This window comes from Tasmannia lanceolata, unplaced genomic scaffold, assembly GCF_043159265.1.
Source record: "Tasmannia lanceolata isolate RefF3 unplaced genomic scaffold, GAP_Taslan_0.1 ptg000003l, whole genome shotgun sequence".
In the NCBI taxonomy this organism is placed as follows: Eukaryota; Viridiplantae; Streptophyta; class Magnoliopsida; order Canellales; family Winteraceae; genus Tasmannia; species Tasmannia lanceolata.
Genome location: NW_027518680.1, coordinates 37,668,607 through 37,682,936, shown reverse-complemented (window position 1 = coordinate 37,682,936; position 14,330 = coordinate 37,668,607).

The following is a 14,330-nucleotide window of genomic DNA, read 5'->3' as shown; positions in this document are numbered from 1 at the left end:
AGGAGGGTTGTTTACAAGAATCTAAACAAGAGAGAAGTTGGACCCATTTGGTGGGCCCGCATTGATCATTTTGATCAAGCAAGTGTGCCCTGCTTTTTTCTTTTTGGGAAACATGAGTTTTGAACTTATTTGGATCCGAAAAATATCCGTTGTAGCCCATTAATCCATGGTTTGGATCATTTATTTAGAATGATTTTGGCGGAACAACTTAAGGCTTTGTGGTTCAACAAATGGGCAATTCAGATCGTCCCTTAGAGATAATCTATATGGCACAACTGATTTCATTGTGGACCATCAACGGAAGGTTCGGATCATATCATGTGAGTACAAATTTTGGGTCTAACCAATTTACATAGTGGCCTAGCAAATGGATGGTTCGGGTCATACTATGGAGTGGGGCATATGATTTTATGCAAGTGCAAGTTTTAGTCACAATTGGGAATTCGGTCATGTATGGGACCCATATAATTTTAGTCAGAAGTGCATATAATTTTTGCACATCATGATTTATAGTAGGGCTCCTCAGCTTCATTTGTGTTGGACATGGGTGGGGCCACCATCATTAATCTATGCAACTATGGACCCACTATTTTCTTTGTATGGGTGGTGCCACTATCATTCTGAACTTCATAATCTGACGTGTGGGGCCCATGATTAAAAGCATTGGAATTTAACGGAAAAGGATTTGTGCGGCACAATCTACATATGTACGGCTCACCCAGTAACGGTCTGGCTCAACTTATGGAAATACTTGAGGGAGGCGTAATCAATTACGGTTTGGCCCATTAAATTGGACAGTTAGGATCATCTCATGGAAGTGGCTTTGGGAGCAATACATTTGTGAACGATAGGTTGCGGGGCACACCTAGTTTACATTGTGTTCCATCAATTGGACAGTTAGGATTGTCCGATAGAAATGGCTTAGGAATATAACCCATTTGCACTATGGTTCATTTATTTGGACGGTTTGGATCATCCTATGATGCCGACTGTATAATGTTTCTCGCTCCCTCATGCTTATCTGTATACCATAGTAGGGCCCACTATATAACGATTATCAAATATTTGAATTTAATGGGGTTTGAGATTTCAGCCATATCATGTGGGATCTACTTGAGTGTTGTCTTTTTCTTTGAATTAGATGCAACCTTGTAAGTTCCCCTTTCTTATACAAATCCTATATAAAGAAAGATATATATTAAATCTATAAAAAAGGGACGTTGGGTCATCATAGAAGGAAGATGATCTCACAATTGGAGTTATAGGTAGATCACTTTCTCTCTCATAGGAAGCCATAAAAGACAACTCGGGAAAGGAGAGTGGGTTTGAATGGGAACTTTCTCTTTCTTTCTCACAAAGGAACCGACCAACTCTCTCATTCTTTTTCCATTCCCCATGTAGGTCCCACTTGGAGTTTAAGAATTACATAAGATCTTTTAGCTTTCTATACTTAGTCGAATTATAGTTGGGAAGGGACTTTTGAGATTGCCGTTTTGATAAAATTCACATAAATGGGAGTTTTGGGACAACCTTGAATAATGTTGGCAACTCTCTCTCATTCTCATATTATAAAAAGAAAGTTGCTATGTGGGGTTGATGGAAAAAAAAGAAGGTGACATTGATTTTTCTATTATTTCTTTTCCTGGAAGGAGGGGAGAAAGAGGATACAAATACTATGGCATGTGAATAAAGGGAGGACGACTTTTCTTGGAAAAGAGAAAAAAAAAGCTGAGTAGTAGAAAAAAGAAGAAGAAAACCTCTCCCCTCCCATATTCCATAGCCGAGCCTCATGTTGCTTAACCCAATTCATCTATCGCCATCATACATATACCTTCTCCATTCATTAATATCACACCTCATTCGATCCACCCATTTTTCATAGCTTAGCCAATCGCTACTTCTTTTTTTCCATTAAAAGCCACCATCTACTTTTCTTCTCCCAATCTCTTAAGTGACCAAGGATTCAACAATTCTTCTTTCATCTACTCCCATATTCTAAACATCCTCTCTAATTCTCTCTTCCTCCCATACACAACCCAATATCCCCTTTTATGATCTACAAAAAATTGGTATCCGATCTTCTCTTTTGTCAACTTGTGGTGCGGATCATCTTGGGAAGTGTCATCAAAGGGGTTTTCTCTTGCGTATAAAAGGGTGCGACAAAGCGTATACCTCGGATTTACGTACCCTAGAGACGAGGAGCGCGATCAACGGTAAGTTCCTTCATCTTTGTAAGATCAAAAGTAGAAAAGCATGCTTATGGCCATTTCTTCTTTGTTTTCTTCATGGTTTTCGTAAAAGCTACCATGCATGATTTTGATGGGTCAGTTTATTTAATTATCAATTTTGGTAAAAAAGGGAATCGTTATATGAGAAAATTGGGTATTTAACCGATTGGGATATCTAGTGGCTTTTGAATTATTTTTACAAAGTGAGTGTTTTAAAATCAAGGGTTTTTCACGAAGATATATTTTCAGAGTCTTGATGTGGTTAAAATAGCACCGAAAATCTAAAAATTCCTATAGATTTCATTTGTTTTGATGGCTCAAAAATTTGTTTAAATAATACCCGGAAATAGGGTTTTGATAGTTCTAAAAATCGTTCATATAACAAAACCATTCAAAACTGATTGAAATTTGGTCCTCAGTATATTTTCAATGTTTAAATATCATAGAAAATTTTTCAAAAGATTTGGAGTTTATTTATTATTTTTACTGGAATTGTTTTGATAAAATCACTAATTTTCATGTATATGAAGGACATATCATTAAACGAACTCCTTAAATGCTGAAATTTGGTAGCAAGATGAATTAACCAGTCAGAATCATATTGTGAATTGATCTGAAATTTGGGGCATATTTTAATATTTTTTATTGATTTTTAATTGCTCTGACCAGAACATGAATATATCTGTTAAAAATAGACAATTGTCGACATAATGTCTGAATGTTTTCTCATAATTTTACATTTGTCCAAGAATGGTCTAATAAAAGTTTGGTTGGATTTGGAATTAATTTACTATATTTGTTAGTGTAATGTCATCAATCTGACCCGAAAGTGGAAAATCAATTAAAAATCCAATTTCAATCTTTAAAATCATGAAAACTTCAAGCAGAATATATTTTTCAAGAAAACATCATATCCTAAAGGTTCTGGAACAGATAAATTAATTAGCGATAGGCTTCTTTGTAAAATCATTAATCTGATCCAATTGTGATAAATTCATTTAAAAATCCAAATTAATTCAAAGCACCTTGAAAATTTTCAGAGAACTCTAACTTTTCATCATGTATTCAAGAACTAAGCCATCTGAAACAGAAATCTTAGGAGTAATAGATTTCCTTTGTAAAATAACATGCCAGGATAATTTAGATGCCGAGATTGTAACCATAATCGTATACTAATTGCGATCAATCCAGCATAATTGGAGTGCGTAAATTATAATATGTTATTGGCTCCGAGGTCCACTGTCTACGGAAATCCTGAGAAATATGCCAGGCAATAATATACTATAACTTACGTGCTAAATTATACGAGGGTTGAGAGCACGATTCCCTTCCATGGTTGCGATTCAAGGCTGAAGCTTGCGAATCATAGACCCTTTGGTATTCCCTAGATGTTTAGGAACCAAAAATCATTGAAATCTGAAAATCATTAACTTCAACAAATTGAATCAATTTACCTCATGTCTTTCGGAACCGTTGGATTGCGGTTTCCATCGTAAGAACCATTAGAACCCCATTTAGGAACACTTGTGTCATGTTGTGTTCTAGGTTTTAGGGTGTCCTAGAGTTAGGAGTCCAGCCTCATCACGACCGATTGCTATTATTAGCAATTGAGTCATAGATCTAATTACACTACTTATCCCTTTTTCCCTTAAGACAAGCCTAGTTACCTAGGATGTAGGTTAACCTGCATTAGTCTAAGGGACAACTTGCACTTAGATAGGATCATATAGCATCTTAGATGAAGTCTTAGGATAATAAAAGATTCAACTTGAACTAAATAATTTCTCTTAAAACTGTTGAAACAGTAAAATCAGTCTAGATCGGTGTCCTAGATAAGTTAGGCATAATTAGCTTAGTGTAGGTGCACCGAACTACGTCGACTCTGATCCCAGTGAGGCTTGGGTACGTAGGCAGCTTGGATGCTTGATGGCATACCAATCACGAGTCGGCCCCACACACAAATGGTGGGGTTTTGTATATTAGTTTTCTTATAAATTCTTAATTAAAATATATAGGATTTCCCTCAAATTAGCATTTTAGGAGAACTTTCACTTAGATTGAATTCAAACAAATTAAGAAAATCAAGATACATATTTAGGAATTACATTGAAATTAGATCTTAGGATGCATGTCACATAGTTCGCACATTAATATAGAGTTAAATGAGCCATTTAAAAGAAATTCAAAAGAGTTAACTTTTGGAATTGAAGACCGATTATCGGGCATGAATGGTGCATGTGGTGGTAACTCCCATACCTTCCATTCTCGTAACCAGGTAACGAGTCTAGATTTCTGGTCAATTATGGGTCCTAGATCCCTCATCTAGGTGGCGACTCTGTTACTCTCTTTTGTGTGGAATTCGGATTGCCTTAGTAATCCCAAGTTCACGGAAAAGATGAATTAAATCACACCTTGCTAGGCTCGGCGGCTTACCCCTACCCTTATGGGTACTGGGTTGCACGTTTGTTTGCATTATATGGCTTGGTTGCTGCCTGCTTGGTTGGGTAATTAAAATCAATAATAAAAAGCACACGCCATTCGCGTGGGTACGAGAGACCAAGAGAGTGCGTGACGCCTCTCGTCGCGACCCTCTCGCGGGATTGGGTCCCACACTACCAAAACTTATTCTTGGAATAGATGATATCATATTAGACCATCCAAGATAAGTCAAAAAGCCTATAAGAATATGACATTAAGACCTAGTCTATGGGCTTCTTGTCTTAAACTCGAAAACACACATAAAAGCACAAGACAAGCCCGAACAACCCATATGGAGCAACCATGCTCCAAATGAGTGTACTTATCATATGTGAGGTGATAATCACATTAAGAATCATATGATAAGTAACTAAGGACAAATTTACCTTTAAGCTCCCCCTTTGAAAACAAATCATGCAATGCATGAATCCAAAGGGATGTCCTTGCATAAACTCCAAAGGTTTTTGGATATATTTTTCAAAAGATACCAAGTTAAACTCAACCCTTGGGCTACAATGACGCTTTCTCTCCAAGTGTCGGTTTATCATGATAAAATGATAGCCATAGTCTAGCTCATCATGATAAACAAGCATAGTAAAAAAGATTTTGATTCTTTGGCTCATGCTCCCCCTAAATGTGATATAATATTTTTCAAATTCAAGCGTTACTTCCCTAAGTATGTAACATACATAACTAGCTAGGGAGATCACATATAAATGTATACCTATTCATGTTTGAGATGTTGGCACAAGGCCAATTTGTTAGATATTTTAATTAATGTGAATGTACCATCTCCCTCTTAGAATCTAAGAAAGGCAAGGGCACCAATTGAGTGACTTTTAAGATTAAGGTTTAACATCTCATACGTGTAGATATTACCAAACAAGGGGTGATAACTATACAATATGTATCTACCAGTTTGAGTTCAATTCTATAGGATTAAGACATAGTGAGAATGTTCAATAAAATACCATGTCTTAGATAGACATCCATGATTCATAAAGGTGAGAGTATACCTTATGAGAAAGATATGATCATCAAGATTTTCATGGATAATCTACCATGTTTGGACACAAAGGGCATGACACATAATGTGCAGGTCCAAACATTACATCTACATCCACAACATGTAAAATGACAAGGCATTAGGCACAAGGTGCGTAAGCCCTATTGAAAACCAAAATGTGTGGGAGACACATGTTCCCATCACAATCTAATGTATACAACCACCATAGTGAATCTTAATTTTACTCAAGTGAGTAAATGCCCAAATATGATTTTAGATTCCTATGACATTTTCATTTCAAGTCATACATTGAATCTAGATTCATGTTTCAACTTCCCTACATATTATATCTTTTTGTGTTTCTAGGAAAAGATCCAAGGGTTTTAGAGTATATATATATATCACATGATAAAATCCAACTTGGATACACACATTTCAACATGAACTTTCATGACTATTTGAACAAAATACATATAACATTACCTATACATTTCAAGGTTCATCTAAGTTATGAAAAGATATCCAATCAAAGCTCTTTTGGAAATACAGAAGATTTGACCCATCTATGATTTTCTATTACACTTTGTAATCACATAAAGCATGTTATAGAATGGATATGTGGGACAACTAGGTGCTAAGCAGTAAACATGTTTATTCACCTAGGGCACATAAATATGTCTAAGAAAGAATTTGATTTGATTTCTTTAGACAAAGCATTAAATACCATAGTTTTGCTAGAAATGACAATGTAAATAAGTTTAGGTACCCAATTTTCTAGCAAGTGCCATATTTGTCCAAAATAAAGTTTAAAGAATAATATTTTGGCATATTCACAATTCAAATATCATTTGATGCTGTAAATTTTTATTTGAGTTCAAGTCTTTAAACCTATGGGTTTCTTCTCTTTTTGGTTTTGCTAGAGAGATGTGATAGATCGTACAACCTAGCTTCTAGCAACTACCAAAATAATGTTCAAATATAAGGATGTACTTGTAAGTACAATTTGAACACAAGGGCAAATGATGTGGTTGATTTTCCTATTTAGCAGAAATTATGGTTTTCACATTGAATGCTCTATTGTGGTTGTCATCTGGATGAATGACAGATTCTAAGTGCATAATGATTTTTAAGTATATGTGGGCACTTAGACTAGGAAACTCAAAATGAATTTCAATTAGGCTCATCATATCAAAGTCTCATATTAATTACATTTAAGCATATAGACTTTGAATTATAAGAAGATATATAGATACATGTTATTCAAACAAAGATAGGCTTATAGTATCTATACACTTATATTTTGAAAAGATTTTTAAATTAAGCACATTGAATATTGATACAAAAAGGTTAAACAACCATAAGCATACTGTATCAAAAATTTATTTTCAAATGATATTTCATTTTAAGCTCATTACCCATAAATCTACTAATCATATGATGTGATTAAAGTAGGAGATTTTAGAACCCAAACCATGTAGGTTCTAAGCAAGTTTGTTCTAGTTGAAGTATCTTTTCTAACCCAAACAAACTTACTACTATTTACAAATCTAAACTTGCATTTAGATTTGTAATGTCCAAATCTACCACAAAAATCACAAGACATATATGAGTAGGTAGAAGGACGGGATGAACAACAAGATGAACTACAAGAATGCATATGAGAACAATCATGTTTTATATTTTCTTCTAGTGTAAGATTTTTCAACACTAATGTTTCATTCTTGAAATTTAAAACATCTATTTCTGTTTTAAAACTCAATGATTCAAGAGATGAAAATATTTTGATTTTCTCTTCTTCTTCTTTAAGGAGTTGGTTTTCTTCTCTTAGTGATGTAATGGTTTCACCTAATTCAATAAAATCATTTTTAAGTATTTCATTTTCTTCACTAAGATGTGCATGATCTATTTCTAACACCCTAAACTCTTTTTTAATACTAGCAATATGATTTTTCAAGTTTGAATTTTTAGCTAGTTGATCCTCAAGTTTCTTATGTAATTCTTGGACATTTTCAATTAATTCTTCAAATGTGAATTCAGCATTATCCAAGGGGTTTTCATTAGATAATCCCATTAAGCAGATGTTTGATTTTGAAGATTTTCAATAGAGTCCAAAATATTTTTAGCATTTTTGCAAGAGGATACTGTTTCACAAATATTAGGTGGTAATGCACATCATATTGCAATTAGGGCTTGTGTGTTTAGTAAAGATAATTTTTTGTTATATTCATTTAGTCTTTTAGATTTACCATTTAAAACAAATCCATTCTCAATTATCTTTACCATATCTTTATCTAGTCCTTTGAAGTATGTCATTATATGGATCAACCATGATCCATAATCCGAACCATCCAAAATAGGTAGTCTATATCCCATTTTTTAAGTTGCCAAAAAATTTGATCTTTTAACTCTTAACCGGTTAGGGTCTTAATCAAGAGCTCAAGCTTTGATACCAATTCAAATCCAAGGAATGACTTGGTTTGGCAACCTAGAGGGGGGTGAATAGAATGTTTACAAAATTTTTACCAATTTCACCATAGTTTTATCCCTTGTTTAATTAAATTTGAAATGGTTGAACTTAAAACAAATTAATGTAGGTTCAAAAAATCTTGTTGATTAGCAAACTTCATTAAGTGATTTAATAGCCTAGTTAGCAATGTTAAGATATTTAGGTTGATTATCAATGTTAACTACTTACTCAATTCTAAGTAACAATGCAAGCACAAACAATCAAATAAGAGACTGAGAAAGAGTGAGAGAAATACCAATCAAACAAGTGACACAAAGATTTATAGTGGTTCGGCAAACGGCCTACTCCACTCTTCTCAAGGTCGCACTTGAGGATTTCCACTATTGAGACCTCCACGACGCCCGGCTCCGAGGCTTTTACAATCAAGGAAATTAAATAAGGATGCCCTTCCACCTTTACAATGACTCTCCTTCTCCGCCGAGTTCTAAGCGCTTCACCCAAGGGAATTAAACACGGATGCCCTTGCCATCAATTGAACGAAGAAGAAGATTAGCTTTGCCTCTAAGTAGGCTAAAATGCACACTCAAGCTCTAACAAGATTCTCTAAAAAATCAATCACAATTTTAAAGCCTAAACCAATCTCAAATGATTTTCTCCAAATTAAGGCACAAGAGGTTGGTGAGAGTTTTTACCCAAAAATGATTCACAAATGATTTTCTAGGGTTTGTTGAAGTTGGACAATATTCATCCAGTGTTTTAGACCCATTAATGGGTATATATGGTGTCCCAACTCAATATTACCGTTTCAGGGGCAAAACGGTTATTTTTGGGTCAAACAGTCAACTAGCCGTTGGACCACAACAGCTATATTTTTTTGAACAAAAACACTTCTCGGAGTTCCAAGAATTCAAACAGAGTGTGGGATTTTATTCCTTTGACCATTTCTCGGAGCTCCGAGAAAATTCTCAGAATTCCAAGACTGGTTTTCTAGCATTTAGCTTCTAACTTGTAATATCTCCCTCATTTCTCGTCGGATTTTGACGTTCTTGTACTCTATGGATATGAGAAAAATGAGAGCTATTTGCTAAAAATATTTTTAAAAATATTTGAAAATATTTTAAATAAGTTTTGATAGGATTTAGTTGCTGCTCCAGGTTGTTTCTTCGGAACCCTGTTTTGTTCAATGTTGTGTTGAGTGCCATATGGGTCCCAACATGTTGGTACACCACCATGACCATTCACTTATCCATTTAAGTCCTTAAAGGGTGTGTTAGTTTCTTTAAAAAATATAGTTTTAGGGGTTTTAAGATGTACCTTGATCAAGAGGAAACACAAGAGAGAAAGGTGATACATACTACCATTCTAAGTACTCTCTTGAACTTCTCTTGAGCCAATCTTCATTTGATCTTCAATGTGGTGCTTGGCTTGCTTTGGGATCTTCAAAGTTAAGCTTCTTTCTTTGACACCTTCCAAGGATGATGCCATCATTTGGTTCAAGCTCCTTTGTCCTTTGCATTGCTTGTTGATCCTCCAGCTTTGGCCTTTCTTGATCTTTTCCTTTCTAGCTTGATGCTTTGAGATGATGATGATGAGCTTCTTCTTGGTACCTCAAAGGAATTGTTTGTCCAAGTATGTTCTAGCTCGTTTGTTCATTTGTTAGTTCATCTTTCAAGCATAGGCCATCTTTGTGTGTGTGCTAGCCTGGATTGACCTGTGACTTTCCTATCCATAGCACATCACTCAAGGCAAACTATTAGTCCATAAAGAACTAATCAATTTGGATTTGTTAATCATCAAAACAAGGTAAGAGGATGAGCCCTTGGGCTTACAGATATATGACAATCCAAATGGATTTTGAGAAAGGCCGATCCACCTTAATTCATACATTTTTTGATGGAACGAATTATGGAGCTTGGAAAGCACAAATGCAAGCCTATCTCAAATCTATAGATCATGATATTTTAGATGTCTTTGAAGAGAGGTTTCCTTTATCAAGAAAATGTACTAAAAATGAAATAAAATTATTTTTCTTGAAGTCAAATGCAATGATTTTATTATGTTGTGGTTTAACTCCAAATATTTTTGACAATATTTCAAAATTGCATCAATGCAAAAGATATTTGGACTATATTAGAAAACACTTTTGAGAAAAATGTTTGTCTCTTTTCAAATGATAAATTTCTAAACAAAAAGAGACTTCACAAAAATATTTTGCAAAAGAAAGTTCTTTCAAACATTCAATTTCCAATTTTGAAATTCAAATTGAAAATTTGAAAAGAAATGAAAAATTAAGTCAATTGAGCATATTTTTGATAAATAAAAATATTGACTTATTTCAAAGATGTCTTGAAATTCAAAGATGCTTTTGAGAAAGAAATTAAAACCCACGAAATCACAAACATTGAATCAATTAAAAAATGTAAACATGTCTTGTGATTCTAGTTGCTCCTCATCTACCAATTATTACTATTGTACCCATTATGGTAGATCTGGACATCACAATTCTGAGTGTAAGCTTAGAATTGTGAAATCTAACAAGTTTGTTTGGCTAAGAAAATGTACACTCTCACAAACAAACTTGGATGGAACCAAAGAGATTTGGGTTCCAAAAGAATCCCTCTAATCTAATTAGTGAATGAGTTAGTTTAGGGGCTATGCAAAATGTTCATTTCATTCACATTCTTACTAGATACTTTAATTTACTGAATACTCTTTGTATCTAGTTTTCATGAGCTTAATGATATATCTTTTTAATTTTTGATCTTAGATACTCATCATTATTCATGTTCTTATTAGTTTGTATCTTTACTCTTTGTGCTTAAATGATCACTTTTTTCTTTTTGTGCTTTATTGAATATCTTTATTTGAAAAGCCTATCAACTGCAAATCACATTACTTGTGCACTTAGCATCCACATAGCAAATCCACAATAAAAAATTCAATGTGAAAACGATATATGCTCTTTCATGAAAATTAACCTTCCTCTTTGACTTTGAGTTCAAATTGATCTTTCAAGTTCATTCCCTTCATTTTTGAACTCTATTTAGGACAATTTTGGCATTTACTAGATCTTGGTATATTTAACTTTGGTAGAATATCATTTCTAACAAGATTAAGTGTTAAAAGCCATGTCTAAGTAAATCCACTCAAATCCTTTCTTAGATATCTCTTATGCCCCTAAGTGAGTAAGTATATTTATTACTATGCACCTGGTTGTCCTTTAAAAAATATTTTTATGTGCTTAATGATTATCATTAACTGCATAAGAAATCTTGATGGGTTAAATTGATGTATTCCAAAAAGGCTTAAAATGAATATCCTCTCATGACTAAGATAAAACTATCTAGTCATAGTAGTTTATTTTGGAATGAATGTGTCTAAGGTGTTTATCACTTGACATTCTCTAGAAGTCCTTGGATTATTCTCTACAGTCTTGCAAAGATATTTTTTTTGTAGAGAATTGAAAAATGAGTCTAGATTCAATGTATGAAGCTCAACTGAGTAAAATTAAAAATGTCATAGGAATCTAGTATCATTGTTGGGCAGTTTCTCATTGTAGTAGTTATCATGTAACACATTGTGATGGGAACACTTGTTTCCCACACATCCTGGTTTTTCATGGGCCTTTTGCACTCTGTGCGTAAATGTCCTATCTTATATATATATATATATATATATATATATATATATATAGTGGTTTGTGGATATAGGCATAGATGTTTGGACCATGATTCTTGTGTCCAAACATGGTAGACTATTCATGAATGCTCTCATTGCATGAGCCATGGATGTCTCTCTTAGATATGTGATTCTATTAATCTCTCTTATAATGTCTAAGTTCTATATATTTAAGCTTAATTGATAATCTATATAATCTATAGTTATTTACCCTTGTATGCTATTGGGTACATGGTAAAGATGGTAAACTAAAATTTAAAAATCACTCAATTGGTACTCTTAGTCCTTTTACCTAGTAAGATGGAGAGTGTACACTCACCTTTAATTAAAATACTAATTTCTTTGTCTTTTAGCAAACATCTTAACCATGATTAGCCATATGTATGCCGTGTTATATATATATATATATATATTATATGCACATATTTAAGGGGAGCATGGTATGCTAGGTTGATACCTTCAACCTTAGCAAATCATGCATTAGTGGCCCAAGGGTGGGTTGAAAATCATCCACCTTTAAATCCCTTGGTGTCTCTGTGGTTGGACAACCCTTTGGATTCATACACTGTATGAGTCACCTCAAAGGAAGAGCTATACATGCTAAATGTTTGTCCATCCATCTTATCATATGATGTTTGATGTGCATCACATATGATAAGTACACTCATGTGGAGCCACATTGCTCCATATGTGTTATTGTTGGGTCTTCTCCTGTTCTGTAAATTTGAGATCATCTCTCATCTTTTGACAAGATTCCTTTGCCTGTGCCTCAGTGCCATATCTTCTCAGGCCTCATAGTTATCTTGGATAGACTTATATGTTTCTATCTCAGCCAATGATAAGTATCTTGTTCTAGAGTTTGAAGAATCTCTAGAACCCTTCTTCATTGGACAATGCTTGAGATGATCATCTCATTGTCTATGAAGTAATCTCTTATCATGTATTTTTGAATGAAAATATATTATCATGATAAGGTCTAATGGTTGTGCTTTTTACATTCTTATATAAGCCATTGTATATTGTCAGGCCTTATATTATAAGAATTATCAAAGGCCAATGATAATTTCTTAGAAGAGGGATGATTTAAAAATATTTTTGAGTTTGTCATGTCCCATCATCTCTTCTAAGATTCTAGCTTCGGAAGACTCCACTCAAATCATATGTCCTTCGTAGCTTGTCTGTGGTACTTGTCTCCTTCCATTATCCCAGATATAATAAGATAGTAGATGTACTCAATTTTTCTCTGTCCATCTCTACATTCTTCTACTGTGAAGGATGAACAAAGACTAAGAAAATTGAAGATTCATGTCTTAAGGCTGGCATGTGCACTTTATGATCATCCTCTCAAGGATGACCTTTTGATGAAGGAGAAGAGTTAAAACAAGTACCCAATATCTCAATCCGGGAAGAATTTTTAGAAATGCTGCCCTTACATGGAAGAAAGGGTCAAGCATTGATCTAAGCTCTTCTAAACATTTGAAGAAGAGTTCCGAAAAGAAGAATGTACAATTCGGTTGTACTTCGTTCGAGAGATTTTCAAATACCACTTTTATCATTTCAAAAGATATTAATTGAAATGTGGTATCAATCTTCCATGCAAGGTTGTAGACACCTATTTTGCTTCGCTTTAAAAATCAAAAGATTTGGTAGTGTCATCGAGTCTTGAGTCCGTATTCCGCATTAGATTAGGCATCCATGCATTTTGGGGTAGATTTCATCTCGGTATAGGAGTTTTGAAGTCGATCCGCGATCTTAAAGGTCTCTAGGGGGTTCCGTTGGCCTCCGGAAGATGTAAAATCAAGTTTTCAAGCAAGTGAAAAAACCTGTTATTTTTGGGATTTTTAAGGTTTTCATTTTCGCCCATTTTTGCACTACAAGGGTATTTTGGTCATTCCCGATGTGTCCCGTTTGACCCCCGAGTTGTGTTTGAGAAATCTTGAGCGATTCCATGAATTTTGAAAAAGCTGTTATTTTTAGAATTTCTCAGGGTTTTTCCTAGTTTCACCAAATTCTGTACCTAGGGGGTAATCTGGTTATTTCCAATATGTTTCATTTGACCTCTATGGTGTATCTAAGGAATCGTAGATCATTTTATGAATTTTGGTAGAGTTTCTCAGGGGTTTCGCTTGACTTGGAAATTTTATGTGTCAAGGGCATTTTGGGTATTTTCAGGGGGTACCAAATGATCCTGTTTGATATTGCTAACCAAAAGGACCAAACTTTAAAAGTTTCTATTTTTGAACTTTGATCACAAAGACTTTCCATTTTTAACTTTTCCCTTTAAGGGTGAACCAATTTAAGGGTATTTTAATCACATTTGGATGTGTAATTGTCAAATAGGGGCATTTTGGTCCGAAAAATTATTTTCCCAAAAAAGATGGTTCGATCATGTGTTAGGAAAGCACTATAAATGTCAAATGGGTTGGGTCCATATATAAAATGTTGAATTTAGAAAGATTTTATTGAATTTTTA